This window comes from Prinia subflava, chromosome 17 (assembly GCF_021018805.1).
Source record: "Prinia subflava isolate CZ2003 ecotype Zambia chromosome 17, Cam_Psub_1.2, whole genome shotgun sequence".
In the NCBI taxonomy this organism is placed as follows: Eukaryota; Metazoa; Chordata; class Aves; order Passeriformes; family Cisticolidae; genus Prinia; species Prinia subflava.
Genome location: NC_086263.1, coordinates 3,946,560 through 3,958,625, shown reverse-complemented (window position 1 = coordinate 3,958,625; position 12,066 = coordinate 3,946,560). Strand labels below are relative to the sequence as shown.

General features: G+C 41.0%; 1 protein-coding gene across 33 annotated transcripts in view; it reads right to left on the bottom strand.

Annotated features, from left to right (window-relative positions):
- RBFOX1 (RNA binding fox-1 homolog 1) overlaps positions 1-12,066 on the bottom strand; it is an 818,485-nt gene that overhangs the window by 568,214 nt on the left and 238,205 nt on the right. For 10 of the 33 annotated variants that reach the window (XM_063414918.1, XM_063414939.1, XM_063414937.1 and 7 more), the window contains one exon: positions 3,960-3,997. The exons of the other annotated variants lie outside the window; for them this stretch is intronic. The gene's annotated coding sequence lies outside the window, so the exon portion shown is untranslated. The remainder of the gene's footprint in view (positions 1-3,959; positions 3,998-12,066) is intronic. 33 annotated transcript variants of the gene reach the window in all.

Below are 12,066 nucleotides of genomic sequence, written 5' to 3'. Positions count from 1 at the left end.
TGTGCCATCCTTTAACAGAAAAGAATGGGGGGGAAATGTGTCAAAAATCATGATGCATTTTTTTAAATTCGTATTTGTACCACAGTCTGATGTTGTGAAAGCTGGCATGAAAAGTGAAATGTAAAGCTGTGAGATGAGGCTATTTTGGAAACATTTGGGGTTTTTTTGGTTTTGTTTGTTTTTCTGAGTTCTTTTAATGTTTTTCTTTTTTTGGGTTTTTTTTTCCTAATATTTTTCTGTTGAAACCTTTAAATAATTGAGCTACTTAATACAAATGACAAAAAACTTTTAGCAATTAGTGTGTTTATGTTGTGCTTGCAAGGAAGGAACAACAATTTACAGTAATTGCCTTGCAAGAAGGTTATTTTCCATGCTGCGATTCCAGCTGCACCTTCGATTGAACAGGTATGTCTGCAATTGTTAAAAACTTAACTTTTGCCAGTGCTGAATGCAGTCAAACACAGCTGCAGAGCAGGCAGTGGATGAAATGTGAGTTAGGCCTGAAATGTGCTGTCCATGCTCCCTCCTCTGAGCTGCTGCTGGGGACTACAACAGCCTGCCTGGCTCCCAGGGCATCCCATGGCTCACAAGGGTTTCATGGTTCTGTAAAGATTTCATGTCCCAATTTAATTGTCACAGTTCCAGGACTTCTCTGGCTCCTTGGAAGCCCCGAGAGGCAGCCCACTTAAATTTCAAGCCTCCAACCATACCCACTGTTAAGCTCTGTCCCACCGGAGAGAGGATTTGTTTACAATTCACTTTTGCTACCACAGCAAACCTGACACTGGTTCAGCATTTGAGATGCTCGACTGTGTAAGGGACAATGCAATGTAAAGGACTGGCAATAACAACTCAATCAAATTCCCCAGAAGTGGGCACCAGCTATTCAGGACAAGAGAAAACATTTAACTCACACTGTTCTCCAGTGGTTACCCAGTGCTACCCACTGGCTGCTTATAATGCTGTCAGACTCAGAAAAAATAGCAATTAACACAGTATTTGTTGCCATCAGTGTGCTTTTTGTTTCATGTAATTTCTTGGTTTAATATCCTCACTTTAGCCAGAATAACTTATGCAGTGCTTCTCTCAGCTTCAAGGCTTTCTTTGTCTGGTTCACACCAGGCAGCAACAGGGCAGACTCTCTCTAGAGCTTACACTGGGGGTTTCAGTGAGTTCTGTCCATCTGCTTTTCCACACAATGATTTTAATGGTTGTGCAGGAGCTCCCCCCAGGGAATCACATCACATCTTTACAAACCTGAAAGAGTGGACTCAAGGGTACGATTGTCCATATTCCATGGATACAAACGTTGCTAAGGAATCTGCACATCCATCTCACCAGTTTTTAGAACGTCACTCCAACTATTCTCTGCTTGGAACGTTGAACCACCTCTGAAATGGGTGGGATTGGATCTTCTTTCCCAAAACAAGTCCCAGGGGGAGGAAAGGAGGGCAGAGAGAGGGAGGAGAAGAAAAGAGAAGCCACAATACCCCCCAGATAAATAGAGAAATCTGATAGTTGGTAGTAAACATGCACCAGACAAACTGCCCACAACTGTGGAATGAAGCAGGCTCTGGAGTTTATAGTAATGGGCACAGCAATTAATAAGACATATAGCACATGGTAAAATCTGTTCTGCCATCTGTGTCACCTGTCCCCAAGTGGAAGCTGTGCATGTTTGCCATGTTCATCAGCATTAAGGCTGCTACCCTCAGCCAAGTCTGATTTTATTGGCTCCTGTTAGTCCCAAAGCTAAAAATCTATCAGCATTGCAATTTAAAACTTCTCATAATCATACCAAAAACTCCACAAACAGAAAAAAAACCCCCACATATTACTGGAGTTTTTGCCTAACCTTAGTGCCTTCAGAGCAACTAACATCCTATGTTTTGCTTATAAATTAATTTTCATAATTGTATACAAATTATCACGCTTATCAAAAATGCTGCATATAACAGGTTATACTGCAAGAGTGGCAGAAACAGAATTACTTCTCTGAAACATATTTAAGATCTGATCCAGAAAAAAGTATAATGCACTTCCATTTAAAGTGAACATCAAGATCATGAGCAAAGGAACAGAATATTTTTTCTCTTTTAGACTCCTAAATAATGGCAGGGGGCTTTCTATAGGCTTCTCTGCTTTACACCCTCAAATCCCCAGTACTGACAATGCCTCCAGAAAAAGGGAGGGTTTGTATCCAGTGCAACCTGTCACGTTTTATAAGCAGTATCTGAATTTCTTCCAGCCACCAAGATCCCTGTGTTGGGCTGGAAACGACCCCTGCCCTCTCTTTTCTTGTTGGTGAGCACCTCCAAGCGTGTCGAGAGCTGGCTGGGGGGCTGCAGGTGACAGTGCTGTCCCGTGGGCTGGCACGGTGATGTTTGTGCCTGCAGTCCTGCTGCCACCACCAGGAACTGCTCCTGCTCCTCCCTCTGCTTACACATCCCATGTGCATGTGGTCTTTCGTAAATCCATACCTTTCCTTCCCATGGCAGCGGGGTTATCAGTAATAACCTGGAGACAGATGAGATTTTCACAGTAGCCTCCACCTCAGGAGTCATGAGGTGACTGTTTTGTGCCTTAATTTGTGTGGTATTGAGCTTCTCATGAAACTCCCTCACACTGCAAGCAGAACAAACCCCAGAGAAGGCACAGGAGAGATGATTTGGTTTTAGGAGAGAAAAGCTGCTTGGTGGGAGCTCCTGTAGGACTTTCCACTTCATGAGTCACACAGCAGTCACAGGGACTTGTCACAGAATTTACTTCTGCAAGCACCAAAGGATGACTGTCTTTAAATCAGACATGTTAAATGCACTACATCTTCTCTTCCAAAGCAGCTATATTCTGTAACACCTACACATCCAGAATAAATTAGCTTTCTTATGCAGTGGTGTCAACAATGGTAAGCCCCAGAGAACAAGGGAGAAAGAGTAATGCTAGCCTATGCCAAAATACTTATTAATTACACCTCCTTTCAGATGCCTCCCTTGTTGAAACCCTGTTTGGTACCATATGAAATGAGGAATAACACATAGTCTCTAATTTATGAGGAATAACTTGGAAATTGCCCTCGATTTTTACCTCCTGTTCATTGCAGCTGTGTTCAACAATGCCACGTAAGGGAGGAAGATATATCATCCCTTAAACTTTTGTCTGCACACAGCTCCCTGCTGAACACCAGACAAGAATCTAATCTAAGGTCAAAGAGGTGACTCTGCTACGAGGTATTTATCTGCTGCCCACCCCCCTGAGATGTCAGTGGAAGCAGCTCATAGTGTCAGCTGTGACACTTTCTCTGGAGCAGGCATCTGCCCATTACCAGGTGGAGAGAAAACCTCAGCTCATTTCATACATGAAACTGGAGAGCTGTCATCCGGTAACAGATTTTTATTACTACCAGGAGTGTATTTGAATTCAAAGTAATGACCTGGAAGTACAAAATTCCATATTCTGTAATCCCACAAGCCGTGCAATTCTCCCTCTTCAGTTACTGCTGAATATCTCTATGGCTTCCTCTGCTGCTCCTGATTTAATATAATGCTATCAACAAACCTCCTTAGTGAACAGGGTCATGGCAAGATTTACAGTGCTTTTTCACAGGCCTGCAGGTGAATTTATTTTACCCAATATATCCATTTAGATCCATTTTCCTCAGAACATTATTCTTCAAAGACAACTTAGCGAGTTCTTCAGCATCAGATAAAAGTCAGGCTAAGTGGTGCAAAGATGACAAGGTGTCCTGCATGACCTTAATCAGAAGTTTAAGTGCAGGATGAAAGTGAGAACTGAACCGAGAGCCACTACGCCAGCTGTCTTTTTTTAAACGTCAAGGAGACAAATGTTGCTGCTCAGACACTTTTTTTTTTTTTTCCCTCTAGACTGACACCCACAGCTTGTGGATTGCATTCAGCAGGCAAGGATTGGAGCAATATTCTGAGAAAAGCAGTGTCACTCACCAAACCTCAACGCACTATGTGAGAAAGCTCAAGGCGTCCTGTAATGACAATGGACAGCGCATTAATGTGAGGGCACTGCAGGTTTTATCCATAGGTTCAGTCCACACTGTGCTTCTGAGCCAGCCTGGGCAAGCCCTCCCTGCCCTTCCCCTTCTGCTCCACACATTCCAACCCCCACACGGCTTTTCCTGGCACGTGTGGTGTCACACACACAGGCATGGCTGTGGCAGAATGAGAACTTCCACATTATTACAGAGCCATGGGGAGAACTCAAAGCAGCTCTCCAGTGCCTGTAGAGGAGCTGGAGAGGCACCTCTGACAAGGGCATGGCATGGCAGGACACGGGGAATGGCTTCCCACTGCCAGGAGAAGATGGGATCTTAGATGGGATGGGATTAGATGGGAGATGGGATCTTGGGAAGGAATTAGATTAGATGGGATAGATGGGAAGGGTTAGATGGGACATTGGGCAGGAATTGTTCCCTGGGAGGGTGGGCAGGCCCTGGCACAGGGTGCCCAGAGCAGCTGTGGCTGCCCCTGGATCCCTGGCAGTGCCCAAGGCCAGGCTGGACAGGGGTGGAGCAGCCTGGGACAGTGGAAGGTGTCCCTGCCCATGGCAGGGGTGGAACGAGACCCTAAAGGTCCCTTCCAGCCCACACCATCCTGTGATTCCATGATTCTGTGATTTAATCAAACCCCTTCATGCTAGCTGTGAGTTAATAAAGTAACCTGGTTTTAGAAAGCTTTTCTCCTGAAAATTTGGCCTCTGGCTTTACAGTCACAGACAAAACATCAAATAGTGACATTCTTCTTTCCATGCACACTCAACACACAACAGAACTGATAAGCTTTCAACATTAGGGAATCAAATTGCTTGAAGTTCCAACTTCTTATTTTGCCAATAAAAACAAGCTGTTGAAAAACAACATAAATTTTGGTACCATATCGACCCAATTAAACCTCCATTTCAGCAGAACTCAAGAAACAGACAAAAAATAATCTAATTGAGCAATACCAAAACTGGACTTGTTATTCTGTGTGGTGGTGAGAATGACATTAAAATGGTTTTAAAAGACCCAGATAGCAAAACAAGATTAAAAAATGTAACTTTACAACCAAAGCAGAGATAAAGAGAAGCCACAGAAACACCCAGCTTGAGGCGTGCCCTGACTCTGTGGTTCTGTGGAGTCACTGGGGGAGGAAATCCCTGAGTAGAGGTTTCAAGAATGGCAGAAGGTAAAGAAAACTCTTCAGCCAGCCACAAACATCCCTGTGCTGCAGAGGGATGCAGGACCCTTCTTATTCTGATAGAATAACGTTAAACTTTCCCTGCCTTCCAAACTTCTAGAGGGTTTTAAACGTGGATGGAGAACAGTCCTGCTAGAAGGGAGCAGCCAAACACAAACTTCATGCACATTCACAAAGTGAACCTGACTGCTGGAGCTGCTGGTAGTTGAAACAAAGATAAAAGAATTGTGAGAGTAAGGAAGAAATTTCACACGGATGAAATAAAACTGCCTGATGTGACAGCTTTGATCATTGTTCAGAAGCTGGAAAACAAAACCACCCTTGAACCTCTGCAGGGACACACATGTGCCAAGACCTGGCACAGAGAAGTTTTCTTGGGGAACACAAGTAGGCAGGAAAGAAGTAAAAGAGGACATGGAGGCAGCTGAAACTCCGGGGGACAAAGAAAAAAAATAGACTATCAAAATAAAGTATTATTTGGGAGGAAATCAAAGGGTTTTATCCAAAAAAACTTATCTGAATGTTCTTGATCAACTAAGTCTACCAGCAGAAGCAATGCAAACTGAGACAGAGTTCTGTCCTGAGTGTAAAACTGTATTCAGGTGAAAGATTGTCTGTTGAACATTAATATAAAATCTTGAGTAATTAAATCCTTTTCATTTTTAACAACAGATAATCAGCTGCAGAGAACATTTAACCCTTTTCACTGAACTTTGGTAATGTAAGAAGCTGAAATGTACTGCAACAAAAGGCTTCTTTTATATCTGTCTATGACATGACCTCTCATGTACATATATATATGCACTTACATGTATACATGCATATGTTTGTAGGAAATCTGTACTTTAATCAAGATTTATCATTCTGTAGTAACTGAAAAACTACCCTGACAGTAGATACACAAGAGAAATCAAAGTGAACAGTGCAGAGACTAGATGAGATACCTGCTCTCCTTTCAGCAATTCCTATTTGTTAGCTTATTTAACAATGATTGAACACTTTGGGAACAACTGCCTTGGTAAAGACTCAACATCCCCAGCCTTTCACCAGTGTGCAAGGGCAACAGTGTTCATCCCTCCAGATCCCTCCCCAGAGATATGTCAGAAATTATATTCCTGATGTTCACAAATTTATATAAAACACAGTGGAAAAAGGAAACAGAAGCACTTAGAAAAGCTACTCAGATAAAAGGGGAGCCTTTTTCTAGTTGATAAATGCATTCAGTAGCACATTTCTTTATGTAATCTCTCTTCAGACAGTAGAAGGAAGCCTCTGCAGAATTTATTTTTTTAAATAGATGAAACATGAATCATTTTATCTTTAAATTACATAACATGAATGCAAATTAATCAGTATCCTTAGACAACTGCAAAGTTGATAAAGTGGCTCTTAAAGTCAGAAGATACCAGAACTGCTGAGCAGCTCTTTGTTACATTGGCTGTAACCCTTAATATTTCTCCAAAGCAACATGAGAAAATCTGGAGACATTAATATCCATTAGAGGGAAAGCCTGGTAGGGATTTCAGAGTGCTCTGGTTATGCTGTAATCGATAGGTTACCTGTTCAATAGAGGGCACACATTACTTTTACTCCAAGACAAATACACTGGAAGTGATGTTTTGTTTCTGTCACTGAGCAGCTCTTCTCATCCCAGCTTTTGTTGGGTTTTCCTTCCACAGAGTAATGAGCCCAGGACTTGTTCATGAGTAAGGGGGGGCCTTCATTTTTCAGAAAAAAAATGACTGTCCCTCATCTGACACAAAGCACCACTTAAGGATGAAGGAGTGATATGAAAGGTGCAATAGAAGCAAAAAGCAAGGGGAGAAAAAACAAATTCCAGTGCAGTCCCTGTTTGTTTAGGGAGTAAACTATTTAACTCTATTTCCTGCCAGAGCAGGAAACTCTGTGCAGGTGGACAGCAAAGTGTTGAGAGAAAACAAGCACAGGTGGCTGAGAGGCCCAGGAGCTGGGTGGCAGTGGCAATGGAGACAAAAAGTCAGATTTAAGCTGGAGGAAATTAAGAGACTCTCTAGCAGCAACCCCCTCCTCCCTTTCCACTTCTCTCCTTCTCCCCAGAAGGAAAATGTGTCTGAGCCCTTCATAACAACATCAGAGAATTTGGGTGGGGCTTTTTGTGTGAGTACAGAATCTGGTTTTAGCTGATGGGATCTTTGAGGAGGGTTGAAACGCTGACATGAGAATAAAAGGGATCCATAACATCATGCTCTAAAATAACTGAAGCTGGAATACAAAAAGGGAGAGGGGAGAAGAAAAAAAAGTGAAAAAGAAAAGGGAAGAAAACAGAGGAAAAAAACCACAGAGGGCTGAGAGAGGGGGAAGGAAGAAAAACTAAAAATGGTTAACATACTACAAAAAGCAAGAGAGGCAACAGATTGACAGAGGAGTGTGTCCACAACAAATGACACCAATTCCTTGGAATCAGTGCACAGCTTCAAGTTGCCACAATTGTCTGTTAGAAGAAAGGATGAACACCTCCATTTATTACAGTTCTTCCAAGTAAAAGATCAGATGGGTTAAGGAGGGAAACCTGTGTATACAAAAGGTGGAAGAAACACAATGGCTGGAAAAGAGAAATATTTGAATTATTGAAAACCAGCTCATTATCTTCTCTTGAATACATCATCTCAGTAATGGTTACCTGACATTAATGACCATCTCTGCTATGCAGGCTAAGAGGTGCCTGGCAATTCACTCAAACATTCCAGTTACTTTTCTCCAGCCTCTTCTATTGCCTCACCCATGCAGGAACTTTTGGCTCTACATTTTCTTGAGTGGGAGCAGCTGGGAGAGTTCAAATCATTTCTACGGTCAGGAACTTGGTTCCAACATTCTGTCTGGCCGTCTCCTGCTCAGCAGTGCAAGAACATCCCTGGTGGAATCACCAGGACCTGCAGGTCCTTTATTACAGACAGCCACAACCACCAGCAAGGGTATCTATTGAAAAAGGCATCCTTAGTGCCTGTTTGTGTCACCCTGAAAAGCACAGGTTAGCTTTAAAACATTTTTCATGGGGGTAAAGACAACCCCCATGCCAGCCCCTGCATCCCACCATTCAACTCCCAGTGCTGGAGATGGGATGGTCAAAAGCTCTAACCACAAATCAGTCCTAAAGTCCTAAAATAAGAAGAAAAACCAACAAAGAGCTGATGGAATATTCCATCATTATCACCTCTTCCCATCAGTATTTTGATTTATGACCAGCATCTGTGGCACAGTATGTACAGTTAGTCTCTTGAAACAGCTGCAACCTAAAAGGAGAAATTTAATGTGCAGCTTTATTAAGAAAATAAGAGCAACTGTGAGCCACTGGGGAGCAGCATTCCCAAACTGACACCCACTTCCTGCCAGGAGATGCAGTGTGCACCCATTCCTCCGATTATTCCTGCCCACACAATATCCTAACTCACCCCCAGGTGGATGCAAATTACTGCTGGATCAATCCTGAAATGTTACAGTACTTCCAGGACTTGCTGATATCCCATCCTAGTGTTTCTTTTTAGATATTATAAGTGTAGAATGTTATCGTCATAAAAAACAACTGCAAAATTACAGAGAATTTGGGGAAACCCAAATAAAGGGGTTTAATAAAGGGGTTTTGGTAGATTGTGGCTGTACAATTGTGTACTGCAATGTACTTTGAAAACAAAAAATGTAAGCCAGATGCCAAGCACAGAAGAACACACTGACTGAGTAAAAGAAAAATCAGCCTCAAAAATGCATTTGATAATAAGGGGTTTACTGCACAAAAGTGTGTCTCCAAGATAAGATGGAATCCTACAAAAGGAAGCTGACTGAGAGTAGTTCACCATGTGAAACCCATGAAAACTCTCCCTCCTCACCTGTGTCCTGGGAGTCTGGACCCCTGGGCAACTAGACAGGCTCACCCTGACATAAAATAAGAGCTAACAGAGTCTATAACTAATAGCTCATGACAGAATTACTTTTTCTTCATAAAGAAACAAATAGAATCACAAATATCTACGTTTAAACCTGGGCATGCAAATATTGTGCTTACCCAGGGGTCAGAGCTGTTCCCAGAGTATTTTTCCCTCCATGGGTGTCAATCACAATTATCAAGGAATAAATGACATAACTGAAACATCTTTCACAAGTCCTGTTATCCACAAGAATCATGCTGAAAATGTTAATTTTCTGTCACTTCGATTTTATGTTATAGATAAATTTACTGCTACTGAACAGTAGATTCTGAGGCACAGCTCATTGCAAGTGATGTTGGATTTCATCCTGCCCGACCCAGGGCCACACGGACAGGTTGGGCTGCACTTTATCTCTCTGACAATTTAAACTTTGCTCCCCTTGCTGCTGCGTGAGCTTTGCTGATTAGTTTAGAGTTCATGGTTACAGGGGCAGTCCCTTCTGTGCAGAGCAGGGGGGTGAGACTGGAACTGCTGTGGATTATGGCCATTAACAAGAAGTGCAAGCAGACTCAGGGATGTATTTATTACTTTTGTTGGAAACATCCTAAAAATACAAGCCCAGCATTCCTGTTCCTGGCTCTCAAAAAAGCTGGTACTGAAATAAACAGGATGATGCCCCATAGCAAACCCTGAATGCAGTAAAAACCCTCTCAGTGACTGAATGTGCTTTCAATATTGTTTTACTTATATTTATTCTTGCTTTCTCTTTCTACTGTCTGCTTTTATATCCTCCCTTCTGTTATTTCTGATTGGAACTCTGCAATTCTGTTTCACACCCTGATCCAGTGCTTTGTTGATGGCTCATTTTTTATTGCATTTCTGACTTGCATGTCTTCCTACTGCAAAATCCATACAGCACTTGGATTTAACATAAAAAGTGAGTGCTAACAGTGCTTTATTCTGTAGCTAATAACAGTCCCATATTATTACTTTTTATGCCCAATAAAAAATGAGAAACTGCCAACTGTGATACTCATGGCAAAATCGCAGCCTGAAATTCAGAAATAAACCTTAAAAGCTCAAATTGCATTTTGGGCACTCCATGGCTGACTTAACTACCATGGTACTGGGTTTTGTCTACCCATGCTGTTGGGTTTTATCTACATGCAATGGTAATTAATGTTACAAACTAGGTGTTACTGCAGAGATCATCATTTAGCCTTTTACCAGGATGTCTACAGAAGAGCACAGCAGAAGAATCAGCTCAAACCCCAGAATATTCTAAAGGAGGATCCAAGTGAAACTGCAGCAAGCAAAAATTTAAAGAGCAAAGGACTAGGGGGAACAGCACAGTACCCACTGTACATGGTGGAATAATAATCATATTATACATATTCCAGTACATGTGGAAAAATAATCATGTTCTAAAACTATGTTATTGTTCATTTCCCAGTGAAGATCCTGTTTGGTTATCATCTTCCATCACTGATGGGAATGCAAGCCTGCCTACATCCCTATTTTTGGGTTTTATTCAAGCAAATGCATCTTTAAGAGACTTTGTTTATATTTGTCACATGTACCTCAAACTGCTGCTTCAATACCCAGCATCAGTTCAGTAAATCTCAGTGCCATAGTCTCATTTTGCTTGGAGACACATCAATTAAATAACAAACCTTATTTTCTTTATTCAGCAGCATAATCAGAACTGGATAACATATTTGTTATCCCTACTGTAAATTTTCCCCATGATAATATAGATCTCTTAGATATTGAAGCAAAATACTTGTCCTGCCAACTATAAATGTTGAAATACCATCTTTTCACTACAAAATGTAGCAGAAATAGTCTAGAATTAGGTAATTCAATGCTGATCAAGTCCTTAGATGCAAGATGATGTTAATAATTACAGAGAAAATTAGATATAGTTGCATTTAAACAAGTGCCACATGAAACACGCTTGACCATCTGGTAAAACTGTCTTAGGGTAGGATGCTGGCAGATATTGCATAATCAACTGCATATGACAGATAATTTTAGCCAAATCTAAATTAAAAAAATGTTCTCATACTTCTTAAGAAAAAAAATATTAACTGCTTTTCAAACTTAATAAATAACTGAAGTTATTTAATATTAATATGGTCTGAATTCCATATAAAAATTACCATGCTATAGACCCAAACAAGAAAAATAGTACCTCTTTTTAAACTGTTTTCTATGTGTTTTGAACCACAGATTGTTCTGCCTAGAGTTTCTCCTGTATTTGTTCCTTCAGACATTTTCAAAGCAGTGGCTTAGAAAAAGCTAACACAAAAATCATTCTTGTGCTACACAGCCACTCTGCAGCACAAGGACTGCTTGTTCACACAGCTTCATCTGGGATGTGAGAGATTTGGAATTCCTCTGGAAAGATGTTCTGGAACAGAAAAATATCCACAATTGGTAAAGGCTGTCCTCACAGAGCAGGTGGTGAAGTTTCCCAATTTATACAGAAATCTATGCAGTCATATCTCATTTAACTGTGTTGATTTACAATTCGTTATTTAAACAGTGCACGAAAAAGAATGCACTATAACAAAATGTTATCAGTACTGAAGGTCATTTTCTAAATAATACAATGAAATATGTTTTCTAAAGCCAACTAGTACATTAAAAAAAAAAAAAAAAAAAAAAAAAAAAAGAGAGCGAGAAAGAAAAAACCCCCCAAAAATTACTTGAAGGTCTAACAAAACAAATATTGTTATTAAAGACAATTGAACCTCATAGTACTTACTGTAAATACAATATGGAATTAAAATTGACTGAAGTGATTTGATTTTCCTTAAATACATTGGAACAGCTGAGAAGGAATAGAAAACCTGTTTAAAAAGTTACTTTAAAAAAAAACAAAAGCGAAAAAGAGCAGCCCTTCGGGCTGGATTATGTGGAAGGACAGCATCTGCTGTGAGTGCAGTCAGCCACAC